Raw genomic sequence first — 16,542 nt, 5'->3', positions numbered from 1 at the left:
TTCACATTCAGAAGAACACAAACAAGGCATTTGATTAGAACAGGTGTGTTACCCCTATCCCCCCAAATTATCTTGCCTGGATTCTTGAACCCCAGTGTGACTCAGGCCTCTGACATTTTGTATGCCCTCATCCCTCCACCTATTGGTAGCCCTGGTGGATCTTAATTGTGTGACACCTTCCCCAAGAAGACCCACCTGAAACTGTCTCTGCCTATACTTTTTAAAAACTTGCAAGACAACTCACATGTACATGAAAATGCCTTCTACTGAATCAGACCCTTGATCAAGGTCACTGTCGTATACTCAGACTGGCAGTGGGTCTCCAGGGTCTCAGGCAGAGGTCTTTCGCATCATCTACCACCTGGTCTTTTTAAACTAGAGAGCCTGATGATTGAACCTGGGACCTTTTCCATGACCAGATGCTCTACCACTGAGCCACAGCTCCTCCCTAAATTCCTTTCCAGGAAGGATTTTTTTGTTGTTGAAATTAGACTAACAATACAGCATCTTGTTTTTAGCTGTGACATACACCGTGTTATCAGACTTTCACTTTATGAATGATTGTATAACAACAGCATTTTAATTTTATAAGAGGATTGATTCACATTTTAAAAAACCTGATGACATTTCTTCACTACTAGATAACAAATGTAGGGTTTCGTGCTCAGATCCATCGATCTCATCTGGAAGTACCAGATCAAGAATAATCCCTGAAGACCTCTTAAATACAACATGGCAGTTTGTAACTTCAGTATGTTTTCCTTTAAAAGGTGCAAATAACCGATTGCTTAAAAGTCATTTCGATGTATATTATTCCTATGTTATTATTGTTTTAATCCTTATATCAGAATTGTACTGTTTTACTGGCTCTTGCTGTAATAAATTAGATCGACTACAGGTATATCAAAAGTACAGTGTTAAAAATTTAGAATACTGGATGTAACAGTATTTCCAGCTGCTTACCTCAGATGGTAAAAGAGTGACTGGGACCCTTTCATCCTCATGCATACGCCTTGATTCCTTCTGCCAGTACAGGTAGTCAACAAGAGATCTGTGATCAAAATTTCCTGTAGGGGTTTTTTCAGTCTGATCTCGCTGTATCATTCCAACTGGCACTTGAGGGTCTGGAGCCATGACATCCATTTCACTCTGTAGTTCCCTCAGTTCTTCAGGGGACAGGTTTGCTAAGATTTCATCTTCGTCTAGGTCTTCAGAATAGATTTCTTCTTGATCAGAGTTTTGGCTGAATTCAGACATTTTCTTTCGGTGTTTTTTCAAAGTACCTAAAGAAAGAAATTAAAAACAAAAACACCAACAACCAGAACTGGTGAACATAAGAGTTATTTCTACAGTTCTATGAAATTCGCAACAGCCATATGTGCTTTTTTGTCAGAACTTATAACCTAACTCGATTCTAGAAGATACTCGTGTAAGAGTGAGTGAGACTGAAGCATATGCTAAATCTATATTAAGCCGCTCTTGGCTAGATAAAGAGAATTTATGGAGATGCTGCCATGTTCTGTTTTCAGTTGCTTGAGTCAGCTGTGTAAACCCGTCTGACATTTCAGTACAGCTGCTACTCTGTAGTGTCTTCGTGACAACTTTTGAGAGGATTCCCCTAGAGATATGCATCTTGATGGCTGATTATATATAGAAAATATTTATATTATCGACGTAAATGTGACCTGCACTTGACTCCTGCACCTCTTCTGTGTAGTTTGCATTCATGTTTTGTGCTGGTGACTTGATACACCAATCAGTTTCAGCCTCTGAAGGTAGCCTTTAACAGAAGTTTGGAAAACGATTGATTTATGAGAGAGATATTAAATGGCATTAGCAAACATCACTCTATTTATTGTTACTAGTCTTGGGCAATGCCCTCTGGGAACTCTTTGGTTACTGCCATTTTGTATTAATAAATCAAAAGGGGCCAAGGCAACCACTGAAACAACGTCTGGCCATCAGCCAGTTGTAAAAGACAAAAATTGTTAATGATTAGTTAGTTGGATTAGTTAGTTAGTTATTAGTTAGTTGGATTCTATGAAACAGTTCTGCTCACTGTGTTGTTTTCCTTCAGCACAAGGAGATGTCCACTAGTGTAAGAGCCTCTTCCACTGGGCATGGATAGCAGACAAGACCCTCAGGACCCTACCCAAAGGAACTGGAACTCTTATTGGCCTAACTAACTTTCCCTTGAAAACTCAGCCTTTTACACAAGATTGACAACTGATTTTAACACTTAAAAGATTGATCTGGGTATTTACTTATGGCTGCAAAACTTTTAGCTTTAAAATGAAAACATTTCATCATGCTAATGAAATTCTAGTGGTATGAAAGAATGTGGGACTCGTTTGCAAAGAGATTGTAAATACATTAAAGCAACCAATGACATAGCAAGTCCAGATGACCTTCCTTCCTTCCTTCCTTCCTTCCTTCCTTCCTTCCTTCCTTCCTTCCTTCCTTCCTAGTTCCCTGCCTATGTATTTCTTATAATGTCTACATGTGCCTCCAGTTTTTTCCAACATTTACCTCACACCAAACCCCACCCCTTGTGTGAAGATTTTGGCTTTCCCCCCAATGAAAATAAAGCCTAAGGCTGTGGTCACACACACTAAATAATCCACTTTCAATCCCCTTTCATTGCACTTTCCAACTGCATTTTACTGTGTGAACTGGCAAAATCCCGTTGAAAAGTGCACTGAAAGCGGATTGAAAGTGGATTATTTAGTGTGTGTGACTGCAGCCTTAAGTCCATGTAAATTGCATTTGCTTGCATTTATCTGTCATTCCTTCTCCCTTCCATTTGTTCTCCATTCCTCTCCCCTTTCTTCTGCACGCATATATGATCAGCATTTAGGTTGTAGGTATCTTGGAGAAGAAAGTTGTTTGGTGAAGCATTTATTTCCAGCTTCTTGCCTGGGGGGAGTAATTCCCTCCCGCCCACCGGCGAGCCAGTGGTGGAGAGGAGCTCCAAGAAACCAGGGGACCCCCGCCCCCACCGTGAGGTCTGGCATCCCTAGTTTGAATCTCAGTCCATACAAGACTGAGGTACTGATCTTTTCTTCATAAACAGCGGAGATAAAAGGATTTATGACTTTGGGGATTGAAAGGATTGAACTATGATGAAAATATGCCTGTAACTTATACTGCCATTCCAATATAACAAAATTCTAAAAGAAAAGCTTTCTGGCACCCTATTAATTATGTTGGACAATATCCTCATGTAAGACTGTCTCCCCTTTTGGCTGGCTGGGCCTACACAGTACATTAGCTCTGTCTTGGGCCGGGCTTAGACTTGCCAAGTTCCCCCTGGGGGTGGGGAAAACCCCGCCCCAGAGGCCCATTCCCCGCCGCCGCTGGATCGTGCCCCGGGGGGAACTCCGCCCCGATGTGCACGTCACCAGGAAGTGACGTGACGCCGCTGGGCACGCTGGGGGCAGGGCCACGGTAATCCGAGGGAAAACTCTATGGTTTTCCCTCGGATGGTCGTGGCCCCACCCCAGCATGCCCGGCGTCGTCACATCACTTCCTGGTGACGTGGATGCGGCGCGCGCGCACACTCCGTGATCGGCCCGGGAGTCCCCTGCTGCGGAGGAAGGTAACACTTGGCAACCCTAGCCAGGCTCTTAGTCCTGACTGTTGCACCCCCACTGAAGGGCAATATATGACACATTGATGACAACCAGGGATTGAAAAGTTGCTTGTACTGGATGAATTTGCGCTTCTCCAGAAAAAAAGCAGATGTGCATCTTGGGGTATTAGATATTTGCTCACACAATGAGGCTCAGGTTTCTCCTGTGGCGTGTAGTGGTTTTGTTCTACATTGGTTGGTGTACCAGCTGTAGCTATTCCTGGAGAGGCAGGATCTGGCTACAGTTATCCACATACTGATCTCAACCAGATTGGATTACTGCAGTACAGTCTCTGTGGGACTTGCCTCGGATGACTATTCAAAAGCTTCGACTGGTGCAAGATTGCTGATGCGTTCTAGTTACTGGAACACATCTCAACAGTCTGAGAAGAGCCACACTGGTTCTTATTTGCTTCTGGGCACAATTCAAAGAGCTGGTTATTACATTTAAATGCTTCCATGGTCCCGGTCACACGAGCAGGATGATCCGCTGCCGAAGGGAGGCAAATTAGAGCCGGAGCAAAAAGAACCGCAGGAGCGCGATCTGACATGCCCCCGCAGCTCCATGCTCCGGCAGCCAATCAGACGTTGTGCAGCAACCCGGCAGTAGCGCGGTTGTGCGCATGCGTGGGACGGGGAACGGTGCTGGCTGCGACGGGCTACCAGCGCTTCCCCGACCAGACGCCTGGAGTTGCCGCGCATCATCCGGAAGGTAGTGCTCTGTTGCTAGTACCTTTTAAATGCACGTTTTCAGGCCAAAGGGACGGATCGGGGATGGGTGCGTGATGCTTCCCAGATGTTGTGGTGTGATCGCGCCCGCTTGATGCGCCCCCGATCCGTCCCTCTTGCGGGGCAAATCCTCCTGTGTGACTGGGGCCCATGACACTTAAATGATGGTTTGCTGCCATGTAAGTACATCTCTTAATATATTGCCTGACTGGTGTTTTTCCTTTCTGACCAGTTACGGAGTGTGAATTTATCCCTATAATGGAGGACAGCAGAAAGGTTGGTTTTTAATGTTTTTAAAGCATTTATTGTTTCATGCATGACTGGAATGAATCAGATCACTTCAGGTGAAACTGGAAAGTCCCCTTCAGTCTCACTTGAAGGGATCTGAATCATTCTGATCATCAGGAAGACAGATGAGAGCGGGGGTGGCTGGCTTCTACAATGCCTTCATTTGGGCTGCTGACTTGACCTTTGCCCCTCCTTTCTCCTCCTTCCTACTACGAGGCATGGTGGGAGATATATGTAAAGGTGTTAACTTACCTGAAGTTTTGCCTTCCTGCAAGTAGCCTTGATAGTCCACATTTGTTATGTTCTCCTAACAAAAGGCTTCCCTACAGATTTCATGCGAAAGTTTGTATGAACCCCAAAGCCCCCCTCCCCAGGAAAAACTCCAGGGTGGCAATTTAGAACAGCGAAATGGCAGAGTGGAGGGGGTGCTGAACCTTTCTCAGCTTCCTGCCTCTGTGCTTCAAACTGTCTCCCCAACCTGCTTTTCAAACAGGCATGTGTTCTTGTAAAAAGTGGCTTTTGCCCAGAGGAGGACAAATGGGGATCGACTAAGCAGTCTCATTCCTTCCACTAAGAGAGTTTCAGTGGCTAGCTGTGTTGGTTTGTGTTGTGTCTTGCCATTAACTTGTAATGTTAAGCTTGAAACCTCAGCCGGATTGTAATCTGGAACAACACCACTGGCTGAAGCAATGTCTGTAACCAATGAAATGGAAAGACTCTGTGCTGGAGGGCAGACAAATGATTGGTTGTTATCTGTGTAACATGATTGGATGTTAACTGTGTGAGGGCGTGGTTACCCCAGCCCGGGAGAGTTTAAAAGGAGCTATGCTCCACTGTTGTTTCTGTGTGTGGAGTCCTTGTGTCGTCTGATGCAGTGTGATCTTTGGAAGTTCTCGTTCTCAATGAAGCTGATTCACTTGTTACTTACCTTGTTGTTGAGTTGCATACTTAACCGTTTGTAGTCAAACAGCTAGATCTGAGTCCAGTAGCACCTTAGAAACCAACAAGATTTTCAGGGTCCAAGCTTTTGAGACTCAGAGCTCCCTTGACTCTCAGAATCCTATACTCTGAAAATCTTGTTGGTCTCTATGGTGCTTCTGCACTGGAATCTAGCCATTCCTTCCACTGTTTTTCTGCCCCAAATTGTCCCTCCCAAAGCAGATTTCTTGGTGAGGGAGGCCATTAAGGTCGATTACAAACATTTGCCAATACCATGTGGTTAGACTTCTTTCCTGGAAGAAAAGGGGGGGGGGAACTCAACCCAGGGTATGACTACGAACCAAATAGGGCTAAGCTAAACCATATATATGAAAAAGTACAAATATTTATTAAGGTGTACACGTGTTAAAACGTTCCTGATTAAAAATTGCTTTGTCTAAAATCAGATCTAAAATCTATAGATAATAGTGACCACTGAGGAAGGCCCTTAGGGGCCGAAACACGTATGGTCTTTGGTTGTAAAGTTTTAACCCATCATTTGTATGTAAAGTGGACAAGCTTTTACAGTCTGATTTTAGACAAAGCAATTTTTAATCAGGAAAGTTTTAACACGTGTACACCTTAATAAATATTTGTACTTTTTCATATATATGGTTTAGCTTAGCCCTATTTGGTTCGTAGACTTCTTTCCTCCCATTAATCTCAATTATTGTTCTGATACTATATTGTGTTTACTGTTTTTTTATAACCCTTGCAATACATTTTTCTTTCTGTTCTGTGCTAAAGACTTTGACCTTCAGGTTGAATCAGAAAACTTTTTCAGAGACATTGATGTGAATTTAAAAAAGAAAGATTTTCCTTACAGGAGGACCAAGCAACTAATCTGGTCCAGACGGTTGCTAGGGCAGTTCCTGTTTGTTGTTGTTGCAGAATTTTCAGCTGGAATGCCAGAGAGGAGGTCAGATGTTAAATGTCTAATGACACCTAGCCGTGCCCTTCAGATATTCAAACAAGATTCACAAGGGGGAAAGGCTAGCCAGTGGAGCTCATAAACAGTCACTGAACTATGAAAGGCTTTCCCCAATAGTTCCCCAGATGTAACTATCACCATTTTATAGTTGTTGCCAGGCCTAGGCTGGAACTGCCACTTCCACTATAAAATTTACACTTCTACAGTGGCAATTGCAACTTGTTTGTCAATCCAGTCTCAGAATGTTATTAGAGCTCAGGTTCGTCATGTTTGCTTGGATGAATTTAGTTACCCAGGGTACAGGCACGTTGCTTGGAAGTGTAGCATAGCTAGATACTTGCCCATCTTCTCTTGTGACAGTGTGCCAGTGCGTGGTTGTCTTCATTAATGCTAACCAACTTGAAGGAGGTAGTTCTGAACTACTCCTAAAGAAGCCATCCCTGGACCCAGAGCATTTTAGTAACTACCAATAAGCAGTAAAGCCTTGGCCATACAATTTCATAGATTCTTTGATGAGACAGATTATATGAACCCATTTCAGTCTGACTTCTGGCCTGGTTTTTGGACAGAAATTACCTTGTAACACAGACAGATGATCACCAGGAAACAGAGAGTGGGTATATGACCCTGTTGATTCTCCTGGACCTTTTGATGGTTTACTTAGAGCTTTAGTGGTTAATTTGTGTTCTTTAGAACCTTGTGACCTTGCTGAATTTAATGTTTTTATAGTTGTACTAGGAAAAAGGCCCGTTGTGGAAATAAATACAACGGCCTCTAGAAAGAGGCTCTGGGCGGGTGCCCCGGCCTTGGACACTCTGTGTCAATTTGTTGTGGTGACCTCAGCAGGGTATAATGACACTGAGTCCACCATTTTCTCCAGAGGAACTGATCTCTGCTACCTAAAGAACAGTTGTAATTTTGAGTGATCTCCAGCCCTCACCTGGAGATTGGCAATGATGGTGTCCCAGAAGGGAATAGTTGGTTTGGAGGATGGAATCTATGGCTTTGTACCTGTCTAAGGTCCCACGCCTCCTGAAACCTCACCCTCTCCAGGCTCTATCCCTCACATCTCCAGGAATTTCCCACCTTGAGTTGGCAACCCTATTTCCTTCCCAGCCAATCATCAACCTTCCTTTATTTTCCCCTCACTCTTCAGCTTTCCACCCCCCACACACCTGCAGCCTCTCCCGTGCTTTGAAGCCCTGACTGCTACGTCACATTGGCTGTCATATGGGGGCCACCTCAGCAGCATATAAGGATACAGAGCCCACTATTTTCTCCAGGGGAACTGATCTCTGCCATCTGGAAAGCAGTTGTAATTCTGAGTGATCTCCAGCCCTCACCTGGAGATTGGACAGATTTTACCTCAGAACAGCAAACTGTTTAGAATGTTAGAGGCAAAAGCCAATCATATGCATATACATATGCAAACGACCTCTGTGTTCCAAGGCAAAGGCCAATGAGGCTGCATATGCAAATAACCTCTGTGTTCTGACTGGCTATGAGGGGGAGATGAACAGCAAACTGTTTAGAATGTTGGAGGCGAGACTCAAGCAATGCAGCCAGTGGATAGGGACAGATTCTGAGTGCCACACCAGGGCACCAACCAATTCCGGAGCGTGTGGAATGTTCTAGAGAAGTGCCACCACCATTCGTCTGTTATTTATAAGGGAGATTTCAGTTGCTTGTAACAGCCTGTATAGCCCAGCTTGGTATGGGCTTATCACAGTTTGGGCGCTAAGTAGGATGGGAGACCACTAAGGAAGACAGGGATTGCTATGCAGAGGAAAGCTGTGGCAAACCACCTCTGATCATCTCTTGCCTGAAATGCCCAGTGGATCATTGTGACTCAACACATTTATCTGTCTTCTTAAATTGCTTGTAGATACTGTTTTTATTCTGCTGGTTTTACCAATGTTCACCAAGGTTTTAAGACTGGCTATGATGCCTCACACATTTTTAAAGAAGAGAAGGTCAATAAATATTTTAAATAAAATCACACCCAGAAGATTCTGCAACATGCCAAAAATTAGTCCTGTTCCTGATTTACCTTACCACACAAACTGCAGAAGAGAATTTTTAAAAATCACTTCTTTCTGTCAGGACAAATACTTGGGCCAGTGTGTTCTTTTCTTCTTCTTTTTGGTTTATTTAATCTGTGAGGGAGAAAATGGGATTAGCCAATATCCAACATTTTTAGGAAAAACAAAATCACTTGAAAGTATTACAAAATACAGGGCTATAGCAGGGTGTACACATGCATGAAAGGGACCCCGATCCATCAGGGATACACAATTGATTTTCATTGCACTGTTTTAGCTGCCTTGCAATCAATGTCAAACTATTTCAGTCCAGGTAGGACAAACTATCCTCAACTTTAACACTGAAGGGCATGATCCACTCAGCCTCCCTCTCAGGATTATAACAACATGGAATTATACTGTATCTGAAGAACTGCGCTCTAGTCCACAAAAGTTTATGCTGGAATAAAGTTTTCTTAGTTTTTACAGAGCCACACAATTCCTGTCTACTATCACTGTTGAAGGTACTGGATTTATTTGGTGTATTGTTTATCCCAACCTTCTTTCAAGGAATTTGCAGCAGTGTACAATGGTACCCCCATTTTATCCTCACAGCTCCTCTGAGAGGTAGGTTAGTATCCTACAAGGGTTTGTATCCTTAGTAAACATTCTTTCTCCCTTTATTTCTGAGACCGCATTCTGAGCATGCTCTTCCTTCTTAACTTAAAGTATGGCAGTCCTTATTTTTAAACATTCTAGGTGCTTGAGAATACAGTGAGCTCCAAAAATAAGTCCTTGTTTCACATCCGTCTGAATTAATGTACAGCGTTCCTAACTGGCATTGCCAACTCTAGCCTGGGAGTTCCTGGAGGTTTGGGTGGGGGGGGTCTCAATGGTATATAGTGCCATGGAGTCCACCCTCCAAAGCCGCTATTTTGTCTAGAAGAATGAATCTCTGTCACCTGGGGAATAAGAAGCAATATGGGGAAATCTCTAGGCATCATCTGGAGGTTGGCAACCCTAGGTTCTATCATCAACTGTTTACGTGAGTCAGCCCTACCCCACCTTCCTGAGTAGATATAAATTACCTGCCTACCATTTTCTCACCTTGACACAGAGAGTACTCCATCTTTCTGTGTTATACCTCTGAGGATGCCAGTCACTACAATGCCAAGACCAGGGCCATACAGCCCGGAAAATCCACAACAACTAATGAACTCTGGCCGTGAAAGCCTTCGACAACATATATTACCTTTGTTGGTAAATAAAGAAGGGGTGACAGAGCAATCTCTCCCTGTAGAAGGTCTTTTTCAAAATGGATGAATAAAGAAGTTGTTGTTCTGTTACTGAAGCTTTGAGGTGCATACAGCCCTGTAGCTAGACAATTTTCATTGGGGGGCACTGGATGGAGGAGGGATGGAGGAGAAAAAAGAATGGAGGTGCCCAGGGCTTTTTTTTTTTTTAGAAGAAGCCCAGCAGGAACTCATTAGCATAGTAGGCCACACCCAACAGCAGAAATTCATTGGCATATTAGGCCAATTAGTTTAAATTGGCTTCCCTTGGCATACCCAGGCACCCTGCGGCTGCGGGGAGCTCGGGCAAGCCGGCCCTTGGACAGGCTGGGGAAGGCATGGAGAGGTATTTAAATGCCTCCCTCCCCAACCCTTCCCCCCCCCCCCCCCCCTGGGAGTCCCGGGGGGGGGGGTGTCGCTCTCCAGGCCTTCCCTCTGTAGCCACGCACGCAGAGGTCTTGGCTGTAGTGGGCGTGGCCAACTCTGAAGCCAGCCGGAACTCCGTTCCTGTGCGTTCCTGGCCAAAAATAGCCCTGGAGGTGCCCAACAGTGAGGGGAGGGAGCGCACAGCAGAGGAAGGGGTATGGCAGGGAGAGACAGGCTATTTAGGATGTACAGAAGTGATCCATTTAAACTCTTCTCAGTCCCATTGTTTGCCAGATTTACAACATGATCCTGTGTAGAGTTAGGGGTTTCAGGAGTCTTACACTGGAGTAAATCTGTCTGGCATTGGGCACAGGCTTCAGTAGGCACCCTTCACTGGATGCTGTTTGAAATCACTACACCCTTTTGCTTTCCCCGGTTTTATTTCGGTCAGCGGTGGGCAGTGAAAGGAAGGAAAGGACGAAATCTGGTTTGCTTCAGCCTTCCACAGAGGGAGAAAGAGCTGGAGGGGGAATAAAATGTTCCCATCCGTGGTGAGGATAGACTAGGGTCAAACACCTCCCAAGCCGACCCCTTCCCTGAGCCAGCAGGGACCGGACAAAGGGAACGTTTGCAATGGGCATTTCTGGTTGGAGCTGTGGGAAGGACTTGGGGGGAGGCTGGAGGTGGCCCTCACCCACCACCTTTGCTGTGATTGTGCTTGCCCAGACATTGGCAGTGCATCTTGGGAGAGACGTGGTGCTTTCAGCCTTGCTGCCCAGCCCCCCCCCCCCAGTGCCAAGGCTGCAGTGAGGCCTGGGAACCACACAGGAAGCCGCTCCAGCCCTGCTGGTCACTGCACAGCAGCCACAGTGAGTGAGTGAAGGGGTGGAGCAGCCACAGTTGAACAGAGAGTGCAGGGTAGGGCAGGCTCTCAGAGTCGTGCGAATTTGGGAGGGGGCATTGCCCCGTAGGTCCCACGTCAAGCTACAGCCTTGGGTGTACACTTCTTGGTGAGAGGCCAGATACATAACATGGTGTCAGAACTAAAGGCAAACTGAAAAGTGGACTGAACCGAATGGAGTTCAGCACCAGGCAAGTATTCCCTATGCACTTTGAACATGGGAATATAGCTGAGAATTGGGCCCAGTGGAGGGAAGTTATGAAGCTGATATTTGCAGACCCAGAGGCAGACAAGTGGTATGATGAACAGAAGGCTGCACAGTTTCAAATCGGCATTGGGCAGAAAGATATCTGTAGGGACTGGAGTGCTAGTGGTGAAATATCAGCAGAAGACAGAAAGAAAAAAGTCTCCATACTCTGTAAGTTATTTTATGAAAGGCATCAAGGGATGTCAGAAGCAGTGCAAGAGTGGGGTGACACAGCTCAGGCCTCCTAGCAGGCATCCCCCAACCAGGGCCAATCAGAGGAGGAGCCAGGAAGGCCATTTGGTCTGGGCCTCAAACTCAAAGATGGCCTCAGATTTAGAATATTGTGAATTTGGGGGCATTTGAGACGCTTCACAAGTCGTTTTCCTGAATTTTGTGATGAGAACTGCTGTCAAATCACAGCTGACTCATGGTGACCCCATGTGGTTTTCAAGGCAAGAGGTGTTCACAGTAGGGTTGCCAGGTCCCTTTCACCCGCCGGCAGGGGCACGGGGATAGAATGTTCCGGGAGTGGGAAATGACATTGCCCCCCCCCATTCCTCTCGAAACAGTGACATCACATGTGATGTGCCTGCATCACCCAGAAGTGATGTTGACTCGGCATGTCGGTGGCGACACTCTGTATTTTGGGGGAAACTCTATGGTAAAATCAGCATCAAACCATAGAGTTTTGCCCAAAAGCCAGAGTGTTCCCCCCCCCCCCCAACGTCATCAGCGTTACTTCCAGGTGATGCAGGCACATCACACCGGGAGTGCACAAAATCAGGGAATTCCCCTGCCCCCACCAGGCAAATGGCAACCCAAGTTCAGAGGTGGTTTGCCATTGCCTGCCTCTGCATCACGACCCTGGTATTCCTTGGAGGTTTCCCATCCAAATTCTGGCCAGGGCCTACTCTGCTTAGCTTCCAAGATCTGATGAGATCAGGCTAGCCTGGGCTATCCCAGGCAGGACTTATGCAGACTATGCATCACCATTTAAAATTTTCATTTTGGGTAGAGGCCCCAGAAGCTTAAAGTGGGACAGGCCCCTCTGGGCCTCTGACAGTGCCTGCTCCAACCACAATTCTGCCAGCTGGGATACTGTAAACTGGGGGTGTCGAACTCATTTGTTACAAGGGCCAGATCTGACATAAATGAGACCTTGTTGGGCCAGGCCATGTGTGTCATAAAATGTAATGCCAGGTAGCAGAGTTATAAACTTTATAAAGGACACAAAGGTTTTTTTTTAACTTAAAATAAAAACATGCTTAAAACATTAGCACTCTTGCAATATTTTGTTTATTTAACAGTGTCTGATAACTGACACCTCTTGCTCTGAATTATTAAATCAAAATGTCTGTGCTGTTGCAATTTTGAGTATGCTGTTCAGGTGTGTATCTGTAACCTGCAAACCTACAATGACACAGGAGCAACAGAACTGGAAGAGGAAGCAGAAGACAGCCAGTTCCACTGCGGGCCTGATAGAAGCCCTCCGGGGGCCTAATCCGGCCCCCGGGCCGCATGTTTGACACCCCTGCCGTAAACTGTTAGGAGCTCAAGCAGACTAATTCCCCTCCCCCCTTCCCTGTACTTGATGTTCAGCTACCTACAATATTCTGTCTGGAGGGCACAATCAGTCATCGGCAGGTTATTTTTTGTCCTTACCTTGTATGCAGGTGTCCCCATGTTGCTGCCCTCCTGTTAGCACTGACAGCTCACTCCCTTCCGAGTGACAGGCTTGCAGACTTGAACTAGCAATCATACATTTCATCAGTTTGTATATCGCTTAGCACAGTATGTTCTTGGTCGGGGCATTAAGGAACTACTTTAAATAGTATCAGCAGCAGTTAAGTGAATGGGGTGGCAGCCTCTTGCTCTCTCTCTCTTTTTAAAAAAGATGGCTCTGTTTATTGTCAGCTGTTCTGTAGTGGCTAATCCCCGTTCCCGACCACTGTGCTCTTTTAAAATCAGCTGTGCAGGCCAGAGCTGCATGCCTTGCCCACAAAGAGCATGTGTCTCAAGGAACGGGATAATAACAAGCAGTAAGCCTCTTCCCTCTGTTTTCCCCATTTACTATTAATGTGTGCAATATAAGCACGAGCACTGCATTTTTGCTATTTTTTTAAAAAGTAGAGATGGATAAATCTGGTAGAGGAATTTCAATTGATTAATATTCAAAATCATGTAATCATATTCTCATAGTTATTAACTTTGTATAGTTACATATTTACTAATGATATGATAGTATAAATCTTGTATAAAGATAAGAAAAATGTGTTTTTTTACTCCTTTCTTCCCTTATGTTCCTTGCTTATATGCTTTCTTGCCTAACCCTATAGTTAGGAAATAACGGAAATATATATGGAAATATATTATGTCGAAGCATTGATTATCTTACCATATTTTGATTTGTCATGCTATTTTTCATGTTTTATATTCTTATATTATGCAGTGTCCTTAAAATGTGTTTCACAAATGATGTTTTATGCTTCTCACGTTCCCTTTTGTCCCTTTTTATTCTGTATCCCTTTAAATGGCAAAACAAAATATAATTTTAAAGAAGTAGAGACAAGCAGAAGAGGGAACATTTCAATTTGATCGGCAAAAACAAAATAACCCTATAGACATTTGATTCCTACTCATCATTCCAGTATTCCATAAAGGCTGCACCCACACATTGCTGAATATTGTTGCACTGTAACAGTCTTTTGCGACTGGGTTTTCCTGGACAAACAAGACAACCTAGGAAGTAACCAACTGCTGGAGTGCAGTGACAGTTCCAATCCTGTTCCAGTGCAGCCAAAGATTACCTATTCTAAAATCTTAGGGCACAATACAGCCAAAGGTTAGTACTCTTAAAGACCACTGATGTGAATGAGAGTGTTATACATATGTCTACCTCTCCTGCATTACAACCAGTTGCATTTAGAAGTCTTATAAAGTTTTGCTGCATATGCACAGAGTCTAGGGTTTCCACGTCTGGGTTGGAAAATACCTGGAGACTTTGGGGGTGGATCCAGGAGAGGGTGGAGTTTGGGGAGAGAAGGGGCCTCAGCATGGTACAATGCCATAGAGACCACCCTTCAAAGCATCCATTTTCTCCAGAGGAGCTGATCTCTGTCAGCTGGAGACCAGTTGTAAAAGCGGGAGATTTCCAGGCCCCACCTGGAGGCTGGCAACCCTAATAGAGTCCTGGGATGCATCAACAGATTATTGGATATTTGACAACTAGATATTGCACAATTGTTGTACAATAGCAGTCAATCACCATGTTGTGAATTATTATTATAGCATGACGACAACCCAATAACCAACTGTGTATGGATGCAGCCCTGTTTTTCACTTGATAAGTTAAAGAAGTAACGAAGCACTGGGCTCCCTCAGGTCTCCTATTGTCTGCCTCTGGGCATTCGTGTATACCTCCTTTTTTGTGTATGCCGTGGGCACACCCATATTCTGAAGGAGAAAAGGAAGGGTATGAAGTAGGAGACATCAATATGGGTATTAGGGGATTCTCTGGTCCACAGAGCAGTTTAGTCCGTGCTCATCAGAGCTCGGAAGCTAATCAGGGTTTGCCATGCTTAGAACTGGGCTGAGAGACCACCAAGGAAGACTGGAGTTACTACATGGAGGAAGGCAGTGGCATAGGGTTGCCAAGTTGATTTTTCCTACTGGTGGGGGAGCCTCGCTGGGCTCCGGGAGCTCTCCGTTAATGCGCGCGCGAAGCCAGCACGTCACCGGAAGTGACGCGTAACGTCGAACACATTGAGGGTGTGCCCCGATCGTCAGAGGGAGAACCATAGAGTTTTCCCTCCGACGATCGGGGCCATGCCCCCAATGTGATTGATGTGGTTGCGTCATTTCTGGTGACGCGGCCATGCTGCGCTTCGGGGGGCGGAGTTCCCCCCGGGGCCCGATTCCACGGCGGCGGAAATCGGGACTCCGAAGCGGGGGGTTACCTGCCACCCGCCCCCACTTGGCAGCCCTACAGTGGCAAACCACATCTGCTTTTCTCTTGCCTGGAAAGCCCTGTGGACAGGGTTGCCATGATGCAGTTGTGGCTTGAGAGCAGATTCTTCTTCTGGCCCAAAGAAACGGAATTCATATATTTTGCTTCTGCTTGATGTCTATAATATGATGATTATATACAACCAATCTATTATTGTTAACCGCACATATCCAACCTTGTCCCAAGGCCATAGGGCAGATCATAGCAACTGCAGCTGACATAGAAAGGTCTTGTACTGCACTATTGGCTTAAGCTTTGGCAAGTTCATAATGGGAAGAGAACTTCAAAATTGAACAATAACATATGAATATGTCCAAAATCCCATGGGCAGTAAGAGTAGTTATTTGAAGGGACTGCCAAGAAAGTAAGTTTTAAAATGACCAAGAAATCAACATCATATCTTGCTTTCCATCTCTCACATTTCGAGGATCTTGTTATTTTGTCTCATGCAGTCATAAGCACAACAGCCCCCTCCTGTATCAATATCTCTTTTCGTACGTCTATCATATGGCCCATAAATGGTTCCCTGATGCTATCAAATAAATCAACCATGCTCTCTAGCTGGCATCTTATTCTCTCAAACCATGCTGTTTGGGTCACCGAAGCTATCCATTCTCCACTTGCAAATCTCCTGCTGATTTCTTGCCTGTAAATAAAGCGCTTAGCCACCCTCTTATATTTCCCTGGATCTGCAACCATTCCATCTTGGAACCATGATCTTGTCTGATCTGTTAAGTTAAGTAGGGTCAAGACTCTTGTTATAGCCTCTGCAGGGAAACTGTCAAGGAGCAGGAGATATGGCTGACACTAATTATCGGCAATTTTAATGTGGCATTTCCGCTTGTGTCTGTTCATGAAAGAGCTATCTTCACATTAATCTAAATTCTGCATGTTAGTAGTGGGACATTTTGATTTATAGTCCTAATACAGACCAATTAATTAAGAGCTGGAAAATAATACTGCCCAGCTATCGTAAGAATTACTGAGATAATCTTAAATGCATATTTGAGTGATTTAAAATTGTGCCATGTAAATACTCTGTGTTATGTATATGCTACAATCCAAAGGACACGTTACTGGGAGTAAGCCCCAGTGCATATCCTGGGACTTACTTTTGAGTAGACCTGGTTGAGCCCTAAGCAGGTCTAACTG

General features: G+C 45.0%; 1 long non-coding RNA gene across 2 annotated transcripts in view; it reads right to left on the bottom strand.

Annotated features, from left to right (window-relative positions):
- Positions 1-969: 969 nt before the first annotated feature.
- Positions 970-16,542, bottom strand: part of LOC107117844 — a 24,590-nt gene continuing 9,017 nt past the window's right edge. Inside the window, exons 2-3 of one of the 2 annotated variants that reach the window (XR_001482748.1) lie at positions 8,608-8,713; positions 970-1,283 (exon numbers count right to left, since the gene is read on the bottom strand). This is a non-coding gene — a long non-coding RNA (uncharacterized LOC107117844). The remainder of the gene's footprint in view (positions 1,284-8,607; positions 8,714-16,542) is intronic. The other variant, XR_001482747.1, reaches the window with a different exon arrangement.

The sequence above is a fragment of the Gekko japonicus genome, unplaced genomic scaffold (assembly GCF_001447785.1).
Source record: "Gekko japonicus isolate JY-2015 unplaced genomic scaffold, Gekko_japonicus_V1.1 scaffold5746, whole genome shotgun sequence".
Lineage (NCBI taxonomy): Eukaryota > Metazoa > Chordata > Lepidosauria > Squamata > Gekkonidae > Gekko > Gekko japonicus.
This window is presented reverse-complemented; position numbering and strand designations above follow the sequence as displayed.